This window comes from Callospermophilus lateralis, chromosome 14 (assembly GCF_048772815.1).
Source record: "Callospermophilus lateralis isolate mCalLat2 chromosome 14, mCalLat2.hap1, whole genome shotgun sequence".
NCBI lineage: Eukaryota > Metazoa > Chordata > Mammalia > Rodentia > Sciuridae > Callospermophilus > Callospermophilus lateralis.
In genome coordinates this window covers 11,594,643-11,612,293 of record NC_135318.1, presented here as the reverse complement: position 1 = coordinate 11,612,293, position 17,651 = coordinate 11,594,643, and the positions used below count along the sequence as shown (strand labels likewise).

Sequence of the window (17,651 nt, the reverse complement as noted above, 5' to 3'; positions counted from 1 at the left end):
CCTGATGCCTGTCAGCTGGAAATGGCCTAGAAACCTGCCCCTTCCTCCTTCTCCACGCTGGTGTGTGCTTTTGGTGTTGTGGGAGAGAGGCCACCCAAAGAGCTTCTGACTCAGAGACTACACTCTGCTCTGGGAAGCTGGGGGCATTGAGTCAGCTCCCACGCTGGGTCTTGGATCCTTCATCTGCCCAACCTGAATGGTGGGAGTGGGGTACTTCGGACCTACCTGCCCTGTCCTCCCACTTGCAGAACCGCTCAGATTTAAAGCCACACAACTGTCCCAAACTGTGCCACTGCCTGTTGGTGGAATGCCTCAGCCTGCTCAGTGAGTGGGGCCTGATGTCGTGAGAAGACCTCTGCACCAGAATTTGTCAGGAGGTGCTGTTCTAGGCTTGGTTCTGTGGTTCTGAAGAAGTCACTTCAGGCCTCTGGGTTTTTAGCTTCCCCATCTTTAGAATGGGGTAATTCCCCCTTGGCTTTGGGCTTCTCATAAGATGAGCAAGGGTGGTTACGTTGAAAAGCACTTTGCTGTCACTAGAGGCCACAGCAGCCAGTCCTTCTGCTTGTCTCTGGGGGTGCCCATCCCTGCCAGGCTTGGAGGAGAGGCACAAGGAGGCCACCCTGGCCTCCACAGCCACATGGTGGAAGCACATGCTGCTGGAGGGGGCCAGGTGGTACCCTATGGAGGCAAGACCCATGAGACGTTTTCTTCCCTCCCCTTCCCTGTTCTCCCTCGTGGACTTGGGGCCAGGGGTGGTGCCCACAGTGAACCCTGGGCAGTCACTTCAAACAGCTTGGACTCCTCTCAAAGACACACTTTCTTCTTATTGCTCTGTTTGTTTGGATAGCGAGGGAATGATTTACAGAGCCCGGGCAGATCCCTGGAAGCTATGGGACCTTGAGACTGCCTTTGTGATCTGTCTCTAAGAGAGGATGGGTCGGAGCCCTGGAGAGAGCTGAATTGGTGTCCCTGTTATCCAAGTGCTCGCCCAAAGGCCAGAGCCAAGTCAGTGCCAACAGACTATTTTTAAGTATCTGAGTCTCTCGGCCCTCTCCTCTGGCAGTTGGGGACTTCTGTAAGCCTCTACAGGTTAACAGAGTGGACGAAATGGAAAGGAAAACATTTGGCTGCATCTTCAAATCATGATGTGGAGGAGACTCAGCTGCACCTACAAGCGCTGGTGGTTTGGGGGCAGAAGGTAGCAGGACTCTGGCCCCAGGTAGCTGGACCAGGCATACCGAGAACGGGTTAGTTTCAAGAGCATTTGAGAAAGAAAGCAGTGGGCATGGGCTAGCTCTCCCTGACCCCCCTGACACCTGGCCACTGCAGGAGCTTCTCTCTGGTCCCCAGAGCCTTTGCCACACACCTGGCCACTCAGCCAAGAGGTGAGGGCCAGGGCCTTACCCCAGCCCTCAGTGACTACACGGACTGTGTGGGAAGCAGCCCTGTGTCAGGCTGAGCTCTGTGATGGGAAATGCATTCCAGGGGCTGCCTCTTGGGGGACCCTCCATTCCCATCACAGCCAGGTTTCCCCAAACACAAGGCCCGGCCCCATAGTCCGCTCAGCAGTCACTTTCTCATCAGGCCAAGGACATTTCAAAGTTGCTGTGTTTTCTCTATCATTTCCTTCCCTCCTCCCCCCTTCACTTCCTGTTTTTTTCTTCCTCTTTCTCCACCCCCACCCCATCTCTCCTGGCATGTCCCTGCAGTCTGAGAACAGGAACAAAGCCCAGAGCATTGATAATCATGATTTCCTGTGGTGCCCTCAGGCTGGGGCTGCTCAAAGCTGGGGCCAGCCCAGCCTCTCTCTGGGGGCACCAGAGCCCCCTGGGGGAACCCAGCAGGAAGCTATGGTCATCAGAGTTCCCAAATCTGAAACCTAATAAAATAAGAATAATCCTTTAAGTCCTTGGGACCACCACAGCCTCCCAAGAAAGTTTTTCATGCATTTGGAAGGAACAGACAATCCTGGTGTTTGGGTCCCATAAATACAGTCCAGTTCTGATGGACAGAAAGTAAATTTAGAAGTTAGATGCAGGCTCCTTTCTGGTTCAGCCCTGTGTTCTCTTTATGATTCCTCTGACCATGGCAGCTCTGGAAAGCTCGGTGTCCTAGTTCTTTGGGAGAATGGAATTAATGGTACCTCACAAGAATTTTCTGAGGACAAATCTATAAAATTCACATGCTATGCCTGGCAGATCTGATTTACTTAATAAGTGAAAGCTCTCTATTTTTTTTTTTCCATGATTTGCTTTTCTGCACAGAAGAATGGCCGTTCAAATATACGGCAGCCAGAAATATCCCATAAGAAATGGCACTCCTGGGAGGACAGTCCGTATCTGTTACTGTGTTTTTCTCAAACATGGAGAGAAAGTCCTACTGGCTGTCGTGGAAAAGCTAAGCCCACCCACCGCTGTGTCCATGGGTCACGGTATTCCATAACAATATTTTTCTGATGACAAACAAGAAGAACCACCCCACGACATGCCTGAGGTGGACTGTTTTGCTAATTTAGCTCCTTGTGGTAAAACTACAAAAACAGCACTCTGGATCAAGTGCCACCTCCCTTTCTGACAGTCTGTTTAAAAAATAAGGCTTCCCATTCAGGGTCAATGACCACTTGTTTGAGAAGTCAGCCTGCCCATGGGGCTGCTTTTTAGAAAATTCCAAAGGTCAGAGAGTCAGAGATGTGTTCCAATCTGGATTCTACCCCCAAATTGCTGATCCTTGAATGAGGCTATTTTCTTCTCTAAGGACTTCCACTTCCCCCCAAGTAGAAAATGAAAGAATTGGTTAAGATTATCTCATAGATGTTACCCAGTCCTGGTCATTTCTGATCCTTTGACTCTCTCTGCCCTTCTTTAAAAAAAAAAAAAAAGTGACCAGAGGAGGACAGGGGTTGCGTCTCATAGTAACATCACTTGTATTCCCCTGTGGCAGGGTATCGCTCCATTAAGGACTCCGAGGAGCCACTCCTGACTTGGGAAGCCCCACCTGCCGAGGCCTGACAGCTGCTCAGCTGATTCGTCCCATCAGCCTGGCTTGGTGAATCGGAGTCACAGGAGAGATTTCCAGGTAATTAACCACTGGCTTTCATTTTAGCAGACAGCACTGCGACCGCCAACGTGTTCATGGAGGCTGGGTGTCACACGCATGCTTTTATGAACACCTGAAAGTACCAAGGGTGGTCATCTCACCAGATTTGTCATCTTTGATTAGAAGCTGGGCTTCCCAACACCACATACATCTAAAGAAAAACAAAAAGGATGTAAATAATAATTGGCATGCATTTCGAAGAGGCTGTCATTTGGAGTGGTCAGAGGACTCTGAGTTCTTCAGCTGTATTCTCAGTGGGATTTTGTGCTATTTTCAGTCTCTTGGGTGTTCAGGCATGAAACACAGGGGGACATGTAGGGTAAGAGCTGACTGGAGCCATAGTTGTGATGACTTTGTCATGTACTGCCTGTGCAAGATTGAACTTAAGCACCCTTGAGGTGCCTTTCTGCCCCTCTGGGCCATCCAAATTTAGACAAGCAGGAGAAGAAGTCCTTTAGCAGCCAACCCCATACAGGGCTTAGGTCTCATGTGAGAGACCTGACTTGCACCGCGCTTGCTATGACATTTTTAGACACAATTTCAGTTCGTGAGTTATTACCCAAGAGCCCCTGTGATGGACAGGCTCAGCTCTCTGCCCCCCATCACCCTCCTCCTGAGACCAGCACACTGGCTGTCTCTGGTTACCCCTCTCCTCTCTCAGCTCCTCTCAACCAGTCAGAGACATTTTTCTTCTTATGTGCAAGGACATGGTCCCATCTGCTTGAACTTTTCATTGGATTTGCACCTGATGTGGGCTGACAGCTCTCCTAGTTGACTCCAGGTTTGTTGGGGGTTCAGCTCTCTGGGCTCTGGCATGTTAACCTGTCTCCCTCAGGCAGGCTCCAGGGCCCACAATGACAATGTCAGGACGCATGTAGGAGATGCCCAGGCATATGCCACATACCTCTCCTCGTTCATTGGCTGCTAGTTCAATCTGCTCCAGTCCTCTGTCCTGAATCTTGAGTTTCCTTGAAAGCTAAAACCTGAAACATTTCACGAAGCTTAGCTAGGACAGAAGGTAGGTCAAGGTAACTTCTAATGCATCTTCCACTCCTGACTTCCCAGACTCTTTAGCTCGAGACTCGCCCCTTATACCCGATTCCCCTTCTTGGGTGAACAGGGTGAGCTCCTGTTCCCTTCCCTTCTTCCTCTTGCGGTTCTTTCTCTACAGTGGTCTGTTAGCTCTGGCTTCATTCAAAAGAAGAAGAGCTTTTGCAACTAGATCTGACTTCACGCTCAGCTCTGCTATTTATTGGCTCAGTGGTCTTGCTGAGATTGTTCCGTGTCCCCACCTAGAAGCTGGTGGACAGTACATTCTGTGTTGTAGGCTGGTGGGGAGGGTTAAAGGAGATCCTGAGTAGCGTGGTTTGTTGCTTCTAGTAAACCACAGAAAATGTTGTTCCTTTCCCCACCCAGCTTTTATAGAGTGACTTAAACACACCTCTGATCCCATATTGGATTCCATTAGAACCTTGTGCCTAGAATCTAGGAGTGGGACTTGTCCACAATACCATTAAGTCCCAGCCTGTTAAAGGAGAGAGAAGCTGTCACCAGGCTTTGATTTCAGAGCTTGCCCTCCATAGAGCCTTCCTGCTCCAGGGTTTTAACCGGAGTGCCCTTATCAGGTCACCGGTCCTCTGTCATTGTCAACTTCAGGACCCACACTCTGCTTGCCCTGACTCTATACTTGGTCCACTGGGGTGTTGGTTGAGAGCTAACTCCCTTTCCACAGATTTGCTTTGAACCAGTATAGTTCCAAGGCCCAGCGGAGGAGGTCAGGTGACCTGGGGCAGGTGTCCTGGTCTGGGACTCAGTAGACAGGTCAGTTCAAGCACCTTCTCGTTGGGGCCTTCCTCCTTGTTTGTTCGTTCTCCAGGGCATCGTCCATCTGGTCGTGGAGCACGGGTTTATGGCACCTGACAGGTTCTGCTTGGTGCTGGGGATTCAGAACAGAACAAAACAACGTTTCTGTTCTCAGGGAGCTGTGTCCACATAGGGTCAGGGATCGTCAGCGAGTAGTAGACATAGCTATATTACAGTAGGCAGTGGTCAGGAAAAAAAGTCAAGCAGACAAAAATAAATGAATAAGGCCAGGGGAGAGAGCTAGGGAGTTGGATAACTGGGCATGGTTGTGTTGGGTAGGGTACCCATTTGAGCAGATCTGAGGAAAGCGAGGGACAAGGTGAGAAGGAATCCTGGGACCAAGGTTCTAAGGGAGAGTTCTTGGCCTTGGTGAAATGGAAAGAAGCCCATGGGAGCAGAGCAGAAGGAACAGGGGACGGTGGAAGGAGGAGAGGACAGGAAGGAGTGGGCAGATGGCACAGGGCCTTGAGGGTCTCTGTAAGGACTCAGGTGTTTATGTTCTGGTTGGCTTTTCTTTCCAGAGATTCTGTCCTTCCTCCCCAGCGCATCGTAAAGACTCAGTTCTTAAAGCATTCGTCGAACATGGTTGCTCTTACCCAACGGTGCGTGAGTCATTCATTCAGCAACCTTTATTGGTCCCTGGCTGCTAGACTCTGGAGACAAATGAGTCTTGGCCCAGTGCTTAGGATCTGGCCTGGTGCTTGTTCAAAGCTCCTTGGAGAAGTTCATCAATAAATTAGGTCGAAGGAAAGAGTTGTCCTCATTTGATCATCGTAGAGCCAATTTGCTAGAGTAGAAAGTTTCAACTGGAACCTCCCGCAGGTCATTGCTACCCTTTCTTTTGGAATTCGGTTACATAAGAGAGCTAAGGCTTGCCTTAAGGGTAGAGGGAGGATCAATTCATTCAGCAAACATTTGGGGGAGCCTCCTACGCGTCAGTGCTGGTGCCAAGTCTTGGAGATGAATGACTGGATTTCGCCCCTGCTCTTGAGTTGTTAGTGATTTCACAGGGTGATGTGCCAGTGACCAAATGACACACACTTCCCAGTGGTAAGAATGGCTGGTCCCAGGGGGCCCTGAGGAGGAAGTCCTGACCCGGAGCAGGGAAGCGCCCTGGGGACATGTTGTCTCCTGGAGGTTGTGCACGGGGAGGTGAGGGAGGTCTGAGACCAAGGGACTCCCAGAGAGGAAGCTGAAGGTGTCAGCAAGGGGCCCTGCAGGCCAAGCCAAGAGGTTTGAGCCCATGCCGAGGACAGCGTAGATCAGTTAAACAGTTTTTAAGCAGAAGTGGATACCCTGAGAAGACTGGTGTTTCAGAAAACAAAGGGCCTGATTGCATTGCCCTCCCAGTGCCTTTAAATGCTCATTTTTCTCCTCTTCCCTGTGTTGAGATCCTAGTCCCCCCTGAAGGTGAATGGAGCAAGGTGGTTGTCAATAGCAGTGACAACCGTGGAGTGCCCCAGCCTGTGCTGAAGTGGCCGGGGTTTCACGTGTGCAGATCATGGGAAAATGCTAGAACCTGAGCTTTTTCTTCTGGTAGGAGGAAATGGCTGGCAAAAGCCCTGCTCTTCCAGGAGAATTGAGGGAGGTTAGGTCCTTTACATTTTCTTCCTGTCAGAAAACAAATGGGTAAATTCCACCTTTTAACCTTCTTTCCATTCAATACTAAAAATAGGAGTTTTCTCTCTAAAAAGCACTTGTTCATTCAACAGACAATCCCTCAGTACCTTTCACATGCCAGATGCTGCTGAACCTGTGAGCGAGACAGATGAGACGCAGCCCAGTCCTCACAGAATTCATCGTCTTCAGAGACAGAGGAGCTGATAGTCAGGATCAGACAGTGGATGAACGAGGTGGTGTGGACCCAGAGAGTCCCTGGAGCATGCGCTCTGTCCTGGGATGTCAGGGACTGGGCATGGAAGGATGAGAAGGAGCTGGGAGCTGGAAGACAGACACTCCTGGTACAGAACTACACTCTATAAATAGGGGACCACACTCAGTCCTCTGTGATGGTGGTGAGGAGGAAGTAGCCAGAGAGCTCAGCAGGCGCAGATACTGCCTCAACTCTGCTGTTTAAAAATCCATTAGTCGCCGCCTCCTCGTCCTCCCACCCTGTTCCCAATAGTGACTAAAAAGAAGCAAATTGACTAATATGAGTTTGATCTCTTCTCTGACCCCATGGAGGTGTTAAGGAACAGAATAAGATAAGGGGGACCAAGAAACAAGTAGAAAGAGGAGGAGGAGGAATCCATATCCATCTTCCAGAAATGCTGATTAACAGCCTGGATTGCACTGTGGCTTCCTGGTGGCAAAGGCAGCTCTGTGGAAAAACCAAGTCTCGCTCCTGTGAAAACTACCTGCCCTCTGCCTTCCTCTTGGGAGGGGGCACAGCACACACACCTGCAGAGACACGTCTGGGTTTGTGCTTGTGCATACACACATGCACACACCTGTATATATGTGAATGTGTTTATATGAACATATCACTTTAGATTTACTCTATAATCTAGCACAGAGCCTGCTATAATCGACTTTCCACCCTGGCTGGCTCCTCACAAGGAGCTCCCAGATGCACACAGGGCAGAGCAGAGGCATCCGGCTGGAGTCTGGAGGCTCCTGTCTGGAAGCCCTCTGAATGCAGCAGGGACAGGGAACCCCCAACCTTACAAGGAAGCTGGTTCTAGTTCCGGCCTGGTGCAGCTCTCCCTGGATACAGAGTCATCTCTGAGCCCAAGACAAACTTCCCCTTCCTTCTCCCCTTCCATCCTGAGGGCAGGACCAGTTGCTCTCTCCATAGCCAGAGCTATCTGGTCTCTTGCTCTTAGGAACCTCTTAATGCCTCTGTTGGGCTGGGCTGGGGGAAAGACCCAGGATCTGGGTTTCTTCTCCTCTCTTTCTAAGGAAGGACCTCGACTGGAACTTTCTCTAACGCCCTCTGAACCCAGGGGAAGGAAGCATTTCCTTTCATGTAAAGTGAACTTCACAAAGATTTTTACAAGAGGAAGAGAAGATGTAGGGAAGAGGGCGTAGCCTAGAGAAGGGATAGCACTGTCCTCAAGGGCAGCACCATCTTCTCTGGTTTCCCCACGCTCTCCCTTCTGATCTGCCCTCCTGTAGACCATTGTGCCCTCAGGAAGGGAGCAGAAAAAAAGGAAAAAGACAGTCAGAAAATAAGGCTCTGCTGGGAGCCCCAGGTGCATGCAATCCCTGAGCCACTCCTTTCTTTCAGGCCTCTGGCTTCCTTGTGGCTCTTTGTTCTTGCTCTGGGCTGGAGACTCCGAGAACAAGCTTGGGGTGTTCAGCCGAGCCCTGAGGGTGAGCTTGCCTTTCTCTGTTGGATTACCTAAGCTGCCAGCCCACTGGTCCCAGCATGGAGACTTCCCTGAACCTGGTAAGAAGAGACCCAGAGTTGGGACTTGGTGCAAACTGGCAGAGGAGTCAGGCAGAATTGTCACAGCTGAGAGCAGCTTGGCCAGAGCCTCCTGCAAGGACAGGGTGCCCTGGAAGGACCTCTTCCCAGCATGTTGGCTCTTTCTACTCTTCTATCCTGGGGCTTTGACTATGCTGCTAACCCAGGAGGAAGGGAGATCAGCTATCAGCCATAATGCGGATGTGAGGAGCCTGGAAATTGGATGACATTTTCAGAGACAGCACCACACGAATCTAGTTATTTGGAATCCTACACAACAAATATTGGGCATCTTAGTGGATCAGGCAAAATTGATTCAAAGTGTGGCCACTATACAATTCTGTGCAGTGTCTTTAGGAGCACAGCCTCTGGGGCCAGACTGCCTGGGTTTGACTCCTGCTGGCTGGTATGTTGAGCATGTTCTAGAATCTCTGCACCTGACAGTTACCTCATCTGTTTAATGAGAAACCAGACAGCGCCACCCTCACAGGTTACTGTGGTGATTAGTTGAGTTAGTACTTGTGAGCGTCAGAATGGGGGCTGGCACCTAGTAAGGACTCAATTTGCATTTGCTAGTTTTATTTTGACCTCCAGCCTCTGTTGAATTTTCCCTGCAAATGAGGTCCCGGGGTAAGGTGTGGCCCAGTCACTGAAAGCCTGTCTTATTATCAGCTCCCGGGTGCAGAGTGAGTCTTAGATGGGCTTCCACAGCTGACATAGCAAGAGTGATGTGCATACTCAGACTGCACTGGCATGTGACTCCATGTCTGCCGTAGAGACAACCCAAGAAGGCCATTAGAAGACCAGAGCAGAGGCATTTCCTGATCAGGGAGGTTTGCAGAGGACACAAGGAGGTCGAGAGTCAGTGTGGAATCAGGAGGCAGGGCAGGTGGCGGAGTTGACCTAAGGGACTCCGGCACAGGATGCCATTATAAACGAGAAGGGGAATGTTTGATGATGATTTTTGGTGCTGGTGAGGGCAGGTATCCTGCTCGAAGTCTTCCCAGCGTCAATGCTTGCAAGCCTCAGGGGAGGTCCTGGTGTCGGAGGAAGAAGAGGAGTTAGGAGGTGCAAGGAGGGTCCCCACTGCAGGGGACAGAGCCTGTCTCGCGGCTGCTTCCAGGCTGAGCGAGCACAGGCTTCCTCTGTGCACGGCCTGAGCAGGGCTGGCCCAGTCCCCTTGAAGGGCCCGACAAAGACCCGCTTGTTCTCCCCTGACATCAGACCTCACCCTCAGGATTTCTCTGTCCTTCTGGGGCAAGATCTCACACAGTGATAATAGAGCGCAAGGGAAGAGATGAATCAAGCGAAGACTGCCTCCGGCGTCACCATGCCAACGCGCTGGCTGTGTGGAGGGTGGAACATGGCGCCTGCGGTGGGCACTTCTGCACCAGTTCACACTGGGCCCGGTGCTGAGCCGCTGGTACAGTTCAGAGAGTTGCTAGCTGCCTTGCCTGGTCAGTGAGCAACAAAATATTAGGGTCAGACTAATTAATTGCTGCAGACAAGGGGCTGATTCTTTTCTGTTCTGTTTTCTTTTGATTTTTTTGTGAGCATGCATTGCACTTAACCACCTGGATTTTCTGTTACAACAAAGATTTAGATGGAGAGTTTTGCCTTGGAAATTTCATCCAAGCTTATTCAGAGGGAAATGAGAGATCATCTGGTCTACCTTCTATCTCATGGGTTTTTTTCCCTGGGAGTAAACCGGGGCGAGGAGAGCAGAGGCAAGGTTGATCATAGAAGGGGTGAAGGCTTTCTAGCCTCCTGGTCCAGGCTCAAGGGTGGAGACGCTGTGTGTAAAGACCTAGCACAAGGTCTGGCCCACATGGGGAATCCACAGATCCTATCCCTTGTTACATGATTTTTATGTGCCAAGTTGGATCAATTAAATAACCCATTTATCAGACACAATGTATATTAAACCAACATGAGGTCGAGGCCACTTCCAAAACAACCGTGCACTTGGGAGATAGAGGATGAAAAAGGATTTGATGCTGGAACTTCAAATTCAAATTCATAGTCGAGCGTGGTGGTTCCCAAACTTGAAGCACTTGGAGCCTGCTGAACTGCTGGCTGGCCGACTCAGCAGGTCTGAGGTGGGGCTTGCAATTCTGCCTTGCTGACAAACACGCCGACATGCTGAGGGTGGCAAGAGCCCAGAAAGCTCCAAGAAAAGACAGCCATTTTTCATTTCACGGTTAGAAATAAATAAATTTTGGGAAATTCATTGCTGAAGCACCTTCAGGGGTAAGAGCGGCTCTTGCCTGTGCAGAGCACTGGAGACTCTACTAGAGACACCCAGGGGGTGTGATCTTGAGGGAGTTCCAGAATTTACTATGACACAGTTACCTTATCTGAAAAATTGCTTCGCAGGGGGATTGGGGGGATTAGGAAAAGGCATCAGTGGGCTCAGCCTCCAGGGGGCTTTCTGGGAGAGTCAGCTGAAGAGGGATGAGGCACCCTGCCAAGGCTGCGGGACAGGTCACCCTGTCTCCCCCTTCCCTCCTCAGTGAGTTTTCCATCCTGCGTTGGGCCCTCAGAGGGAGTGAGCTCAGGAGCAGCTTGGGACCTGGTGTTTGACCAGCAACTTGCAAGTGGATTTAAGGAATAGCCCAGAGGGCGCTGGGTCTGTCTGTGCAGCCTGCAAGTCCTGCAGAGGATGAAGGGCAAAGCTTTCCAAATTCCATCCTGTATGATGCAGATGCTAGCCTGGGATCCCGGGCTGCAGAGGAAGTTCAAGTCAGGATGGAGCTCGGTCAAGTCATCAGCAGCAGGGCTTCCCTACCCCCAGAAACTCAGAGATAAACTTTGGGAGTTTGTTTGCTTGGTTTGATTGTGGTCTGAGTTTATTAATCTAAACAGGGAAGTTCCACTGGGACTTTGCTGCGTCTACTTGTGTACTGCAAGTTTCCTGCAGGGCCTCCTCTGTGAAAGCAGCTCATATTTCTGTCTGCCTGTCTATCTAGGAGTGCAGGCTGAGAGTACAGGTGACCTGCTGAGGACTGCCACCTCTCCTGCTTGGCATTTCCAGTGTATTTTCCAGATCTGAAAATAAAATTTTAAATGGAGGCTTCACCACAGCAAACTACACAGACACATGTTCACATGCATTCATAAACTCTTCAACCTCTTTAGACATCACAACCGGAGTCTGGTTGGTCCAGGCACAAGACAGCCGTTTCCTTTGCTGGAAAATGTGTCTTAAGAATAATAAGTCAAAGGGGCTTGAGAGGATAATTCTAAGCCCAATGGCTGAATCTATTACTTTTTTTCCTTTTCAAAAGCATCGGCTCCATTTCTGCCAAACTGGTTATAAGATTAATGTTTTTGAAATGACTTTGAACGAGGGAGTGAGTTTGTCTCCATGAAGCCACCGTTGCTCACGATTGTGAGTTCAAACACTTTTTCCTGAGAGGAGTGTTCTTTAGTACAGATTCAGGACGTTAGGATGGATCTCTCTGCTTCTCTGTCCTTTGCTGACTTCTGCTTTTGTGCCAAGAACCTTCCTGACAAGGTCTGGCATTTTTCATGCGAGAGGATTATGCCCCTTAGTGGATGAAGGGCCTAACTGCAAGCTCTTTCATTGAAGCTCCATTTTAGCAGAAAAATACAAGATAGGGACTCTGAAGACCCTGGAGGCCCCTGTGTTGGAGGGCCGTGGTGAGGAGGAAATGAGAGACCTTTGTGTAGCACTTCACAGAGGCTGTGGGTGCAGGCTCCCCCCTCGGGGGGCTGGTTATCTGATCCTGAGCATTTGACGCAAGTGGAGGCCTGGGTGGGAAGAGGTGAAGTTACCCTTTGAGTCTCTGGGACTTGAGTATCAGGGCCTCTGTATCAGCTCTGCCGTGTACTAGGACAGGGGATGGAGAGTGCATGTCTTCACCATAAGAGGACCCTCCCTGCTGCCCCCTGCCCTGGAGAGGCAGCAGCAGACACCATTTCTGAAGCTCCACCGGCTCTCCCGGCTCACACATTCTCCCTGAACGCACATTTTTTATTTCAATGAGCATCCACAGAATTTGTGTCCACTTCCACTTTGAGGAGGTGTCCGTTCTGCCTTTCCTGATGCTGATGTGGAACTTGTCACAGCTCAGCCTTGGAAAGCCCACGGGCAGGACTAGAGATGAGCCCAGGGGTTGCCATCTCATCCGGATGGGGGGGAAGAGGCTCTTCTCAGACCCGGCTCCATGTTCAGAAGTCGATTTGAGCATCATTGAGGACATCATTGCTTTTCTAATGACTCAAGTTTTCTCTCTTTGAACTTTCTAGCATAGCATGGGATCCAGACAGCTTCTTCCCAGCCGACTCTAGCTGTCCAGCTATTGAGCAGGGTGTGACTGTGATAGAACAAGTTTCTTCCTTCCTCCCTTCCCACCCTCATCCCTTCTTCCTTCCTTCCTGTTTCCTTTCTCCTTCCTTCTTTCTTGGCTCCTGTCCTGTCCTCTCCTTCCCTCTCCTGCACATCCTCCCTCCCCGTCCTTCCCTTTTCCTCTCTTTCTAAATGATTGACGACAAGGACCTCAAACGGGAGGCATTTGGATCCAGCTGTGGCGCCACACCATGCCTCATCCACTCATCCTTTAATTTGTCCCAAAACACATTCCCTGGACAGCCTGCTGCGGACACCGATGTAGTGGAGTCCCAGTTCCTGTCCCATCCCAGTCCCTGTCCTTCTAGAAGGAGAATCAGGCAGGAAAGCAGGAGTGGCTGGGAACGTGGGAATGTGCTGTGAGAGAGGACTGTGGGACTGACCCCAGAGGACAGAGGGCAGAGCTGGGACAGGCATCAGGGCCTGGCAGTGATCTCCTCAGAAGAGGTTTAATAGCCACATGGGAAAACTGGTCCGGACACTTCATCCTCACCAGAAGACCATCTGCCAACAGGTCTCACCGCCCAGCCTGCCTCAGCTGTTGTTCCAAGGACCCTCATCTCCATCTGCCCCACCCAGTGTGAGATCCCAGCAGAGCCAAAGGGAAGGGCCTGTGACTCCTCCTCGAAGCTCTTGGGCTTCATGGATGGCAGGCGTTTATAGGAGCATCTCCCTCTCCTCCATCCGACCCACAGCTCCTCTCTGCATGAAACCTCTCCAGATCATTCCAGCCCAGATGTGTCTCCTCCTCTTCTGCACCCCTTTCCCCAAACACTCTGCCTTGGCCGAGGCTGCGGTCCACTCTGGAGCTGCCCGTCACAGTGGTCTTTGAACATGGCTTCTTGCTCTTACCAGCTGGTGCTCCCAGGCCACAGGGACCATGGTTCGTGTAGCTGTATCTCTGTGAAGAGCAGGTGTGTACAGCAGCTGTCCAACAGCTTTCTAGACTGTGTCAAGCATCATGTTAGGAATGGAGGGTGGATTATCTGATTAAGACCTGCACTCAATGTGCCTGTGGATATTCTGTATTTTTTATAGAAATATATACAGGATAATATGCCATGTGCTGGGGTCTTAAGAAATAAGAGGTCAGGTCTGCCTTGGGTAGAAATGAAAGGGCAAGGAGGGGTGTTGGGATTGGGTGGAAGCAAGGATCAGATGGATGAATTAAATGTGAGGTGAAATACGAGATCTATAACAGAGCAGAGCCAGTTCAGAATGATTTTTTTAAAATTAGACTTATAATTTCTAGAATTTTTGATAAAATTTATGACTTCTTCCAACTATAATCTTCCATTCCTTGGGCAATGTTTGATGGATTTCCAAAGCCTTGGAATATTTATTAATAGCACAATTCAGTCATATATATATATAGTAGTTAGACACAATATCTTTATTTTATTTATTTTTATGTGATGCGAGGATCAAACCTAGGGCCTCACACATGCTAGGCAAGTGCTCTACCACTGAGCCACAACCCCAGCACCCCCTTTAAAATATATATATATATATATATATATATATATATATATATATATATATATATAATTTTTTTTTAGTTTCATGGAATTTTTGTAAAAGCCAATGCACATGGCTTCAGTATTTGGAAACTGTCCTCAAGCCAGTGCCTTAATGTGACAGTTGGATGTTGTTTCACTTTCTGTGAGACCTAGTTTGAACTCCTGGGCCTGGGAACGTGACAAGTCCTCATTTGCTTCCAGAATTCCAACGGGAAAGAAAACGAGTTACAGAAGGAGCACAGGAGACCTTTGGGTATAGTTTAAGCCAGGCTGTCCAGGTATTGGGCCTGCTGTGTTGAATACACGGAAATGACTTGTGGTGAGCACGGCAGACTTCTCGTGACATTTTGTTCTAAATGGATAAAAGGACTTTAGAGCAACTTCTCTTGAGAGCAGTTTATCCATTCCACACGATTTCTGAATTACCACTTCTTCACAGAGATCAACTCTGGCACTCTGGGATGACGGCATGGCTCATTTTGACATAATACGGTACCCTCAGAGGCGCTGTGACTCTCTCACACTAGAAATCCAGGGGGTTTCTGGAAACAAGTCCACAGGTGCCCCGTGGAAGGACTGCTGGTGTGCAGTTCTGTTTCTTCAACCCAGTGGGCATCGCGTTCCGCATTAACTTAGCTCAAGGTCTAACATCAGGAGGCCTGAATTCAAACTTGGGAATTCTTGACATTCTCCTTGGATAAAACCATGGCTTGTTGGAACAGGGAGTGTTTCCTTGATCAACCTGGTGCTGTTGGGTTACAGCTGATAAAGATAAAACTCAGGGCTGGAGAATGACCTTCCTCAAGGTCTCACAGCAAGCAAGCAGCTGAAATGGGGCTTCCACGCAGAGCTTGTGACTCTGGCACTTGCTAGTGTCATAACCACTGGTGACTTCTGTGTCCCTCAGGCCAGGGCCACACAAGAACCTTTTCTGACCTGCCCAAGGGCCAAGCCCCATTTATATGCCATAGGCTCTCGGCTCCTGCTTACTGGGCTGCAAGTTCCTAGATAATCAATAGCCAATATTTTCTGACTTTTTCTTCCTTTGCTGCGCCTCCCCAGCACACCTTCTGTTTATGGCTGTACACTGCCCCTCGTGAGGACTGGCCTGCTGGCTGCGTATTTCCCTTCCCCTGGATCCACCACTTCTCTTCATTCTTGTCCACATGAGCCTCCTGTTACTTTTTTTTTTAAATGCTGGATCCTGTTCTCACTCATCTAGGGAGCTCTCCCCAGCGTCACCTGCACCAATTTGCCCTTAGAAACCTGACTCAGGGCTGCACAGCTCAAGGCCCAGCTGCTTAGTGGTTCCACAGGGTGACTGCTGCAGCACCGCCCTCCTGCCCTGACTCGAGGCCACAGCCATGAGTTCTGTTTTCTGTTTGTGAAAGCCTCTACTAATGGCTTTGGAGTACCAGATAAGCAAATAAGCCTGGTGGCTTAGAATGTGGGTTTTCTGTGTTCTAGTCCCCATTCTTCTGGGGACTTACTCAGAAGCATGAGCAACTTACTGGCAACTTACTCAGCTTGTGTTAGTAAGAACAGTGCATGCACTTGGGGGGTTGATTTGTGGGTTGAATTTGACAATATCTGAGATGTTTAGCCCAGTGTCCGCCACAGAACACATGCACACTCCATGGAAGCTGTTGGTATTATCCAGCTAAGTAAAGGATCAGTACTCATTCGATTCCATGTTTTTTTGGCTGTAGCTCAATATATATGAGCAGTGTGCTCTGTCTGCCAAAACTCTCAGCACCATCTTGGGTAGCACCAGTGGAGATGCAGTGTCCAGATGGAAGACCATGAAGGCCTGCTGCTCAGACCACACTGGCGCTGGATCCCACACGATGCTAGAGGTGTCCTTAGAACAGTGAGAGAGAGAGAGAGAGAGAGTACGAGAGAGAGCGAGAGCACACCCATCATATCAGGAGGACCTCAGAACCTCCTCTTTCCTGGGAGATGGAGGAGGAAACCTGTTCTGATTAAAGAGGGGGTGTTATAGGTGGCCACGGTGTCTTTCTGAGTTTTCAATTATTCCACACTGTGTGTGTGTACACATGTGTATGTGGAGTTCCTCCTATGTGTCAGGCCCTGTTCTAGAAGTTGAGTGGTTACATAAATCAATGGTGATAGAGATCAAAAAGAGAACTATAGATTGGGGGTGAGGTGGCTGTGCTGAATATCGGCAGCCAGATCACAGCTCGGTTACGATCAATGGAGAGGCCTTTACTCCGATTGAAAACATGCAGCTTGTCTGGGCATTTCTACCAGCTCACCTGCAGCCTCAAGTTGAGCCTGTTGTGAGGTGAAGCCTGTCAGATGCCAGGAGGAACTGTGCACGCAGGAACACGTGATGCTGCCTGTGCCAACACACAGCAGTGACACACACGTCTAAAGCCGAGATGACAACAGTGAGGGAGATGGCACCAGGGAGATGCGATCTTGGGTCAGCTCTAAACACCTGCTGCCCTGAACACAGTACCAATGGGCACTTGTTGGCGGCCTTTCCTGGTTCCAGAGGAACTCTGACAATGCCCACCTACTGGAAGCAAGCAGAAAATGGTATGTGCTGGCATTCAGCCCACCTGGCCAAGGGGCAGGCACGCTCTGTATTTGATCAGTCAAATGAGTGCTGTAGACTCCCATCTGGAAATGAAAATCTGAGATGACTTGCCCAAGGTCCCAAAGCTAATAGGGTTTCTAGACCACATAAGGCCTTCCTACCACATTGCACTCTACAAAGTTTGAGCCTGGAATCTTGAGTGCTTTGTCATCAGTGTCCTGGGCATGAAGTTCTAGAGATGGCCAGCAGAGGGCATTATGCACTGGGTTTCTGCAGCCCCACTGCCTGAAGCCATGTTGAATGAGCAAATGTCTGCACCCGACTCCATGAGATCTGAATGTCTCCTTGGCAGGAAATCCGCGAGGAGCACGACGGGGTTGTGCAAACAGCCTTACAATGTCTGCTTGTGTGTGTGCACTCGGCTTCTCCCATGTCGCCCACAATGCTCTGTTTTTTTTTTTTTTTGGATAATGGGGCTCTGTGGACCCCTGCTCCTTGTCATGCAAAGGGAGTGACTTGTGTTTGTCATAAATGAGCTCTTGTATGATTAATAGCCATGTGAAGGAGCCCACAGCAGCTGTTGGGCACCCAGCTTCCCGTCTTCACTGACGTGGTGGTTTGCTTGGGCTTTCTTCCCCCACTCCAAAGCCACAGTGCAGAATATACTGCTCAAAGGAAAATGACTGCAGTTTTTTAAAGGCCAGGCAGGGGGCGCAAGTAAGTAGTGTTACCTAGTAATGGGTGTGAGGATCCTGCCGCACACCAGATACCACCCTGGGTACTTTTTACATACATCCTCTGAATTATTAACAACGGAAATGGAAGTAT

The 17,651-nt window shown here is 49.8% G+C and overlaps 1 protein-coding gene across 1 annotated transcript in view; it reads left to right on the top strand.

Annotated features, from left to right (window-relative positions):
• The window catches only part of Cyria (CYFIP related Rac1 interactor A), a 98,555-nt gene that overhangs the window by 38,731 nt on the left and 42,173 nt on the right, over positions 1–17,651 (top strand). The window contains exon 2 of the mRNA XM_076833393.2: positions 2,941–3,075. The gene's annotated coding sequence lies outside the window, so the exon portion shown is untranslated. The remainder of the gene's footprint in view (positions 1–2,940; positions 3,076–17,651) is intronic.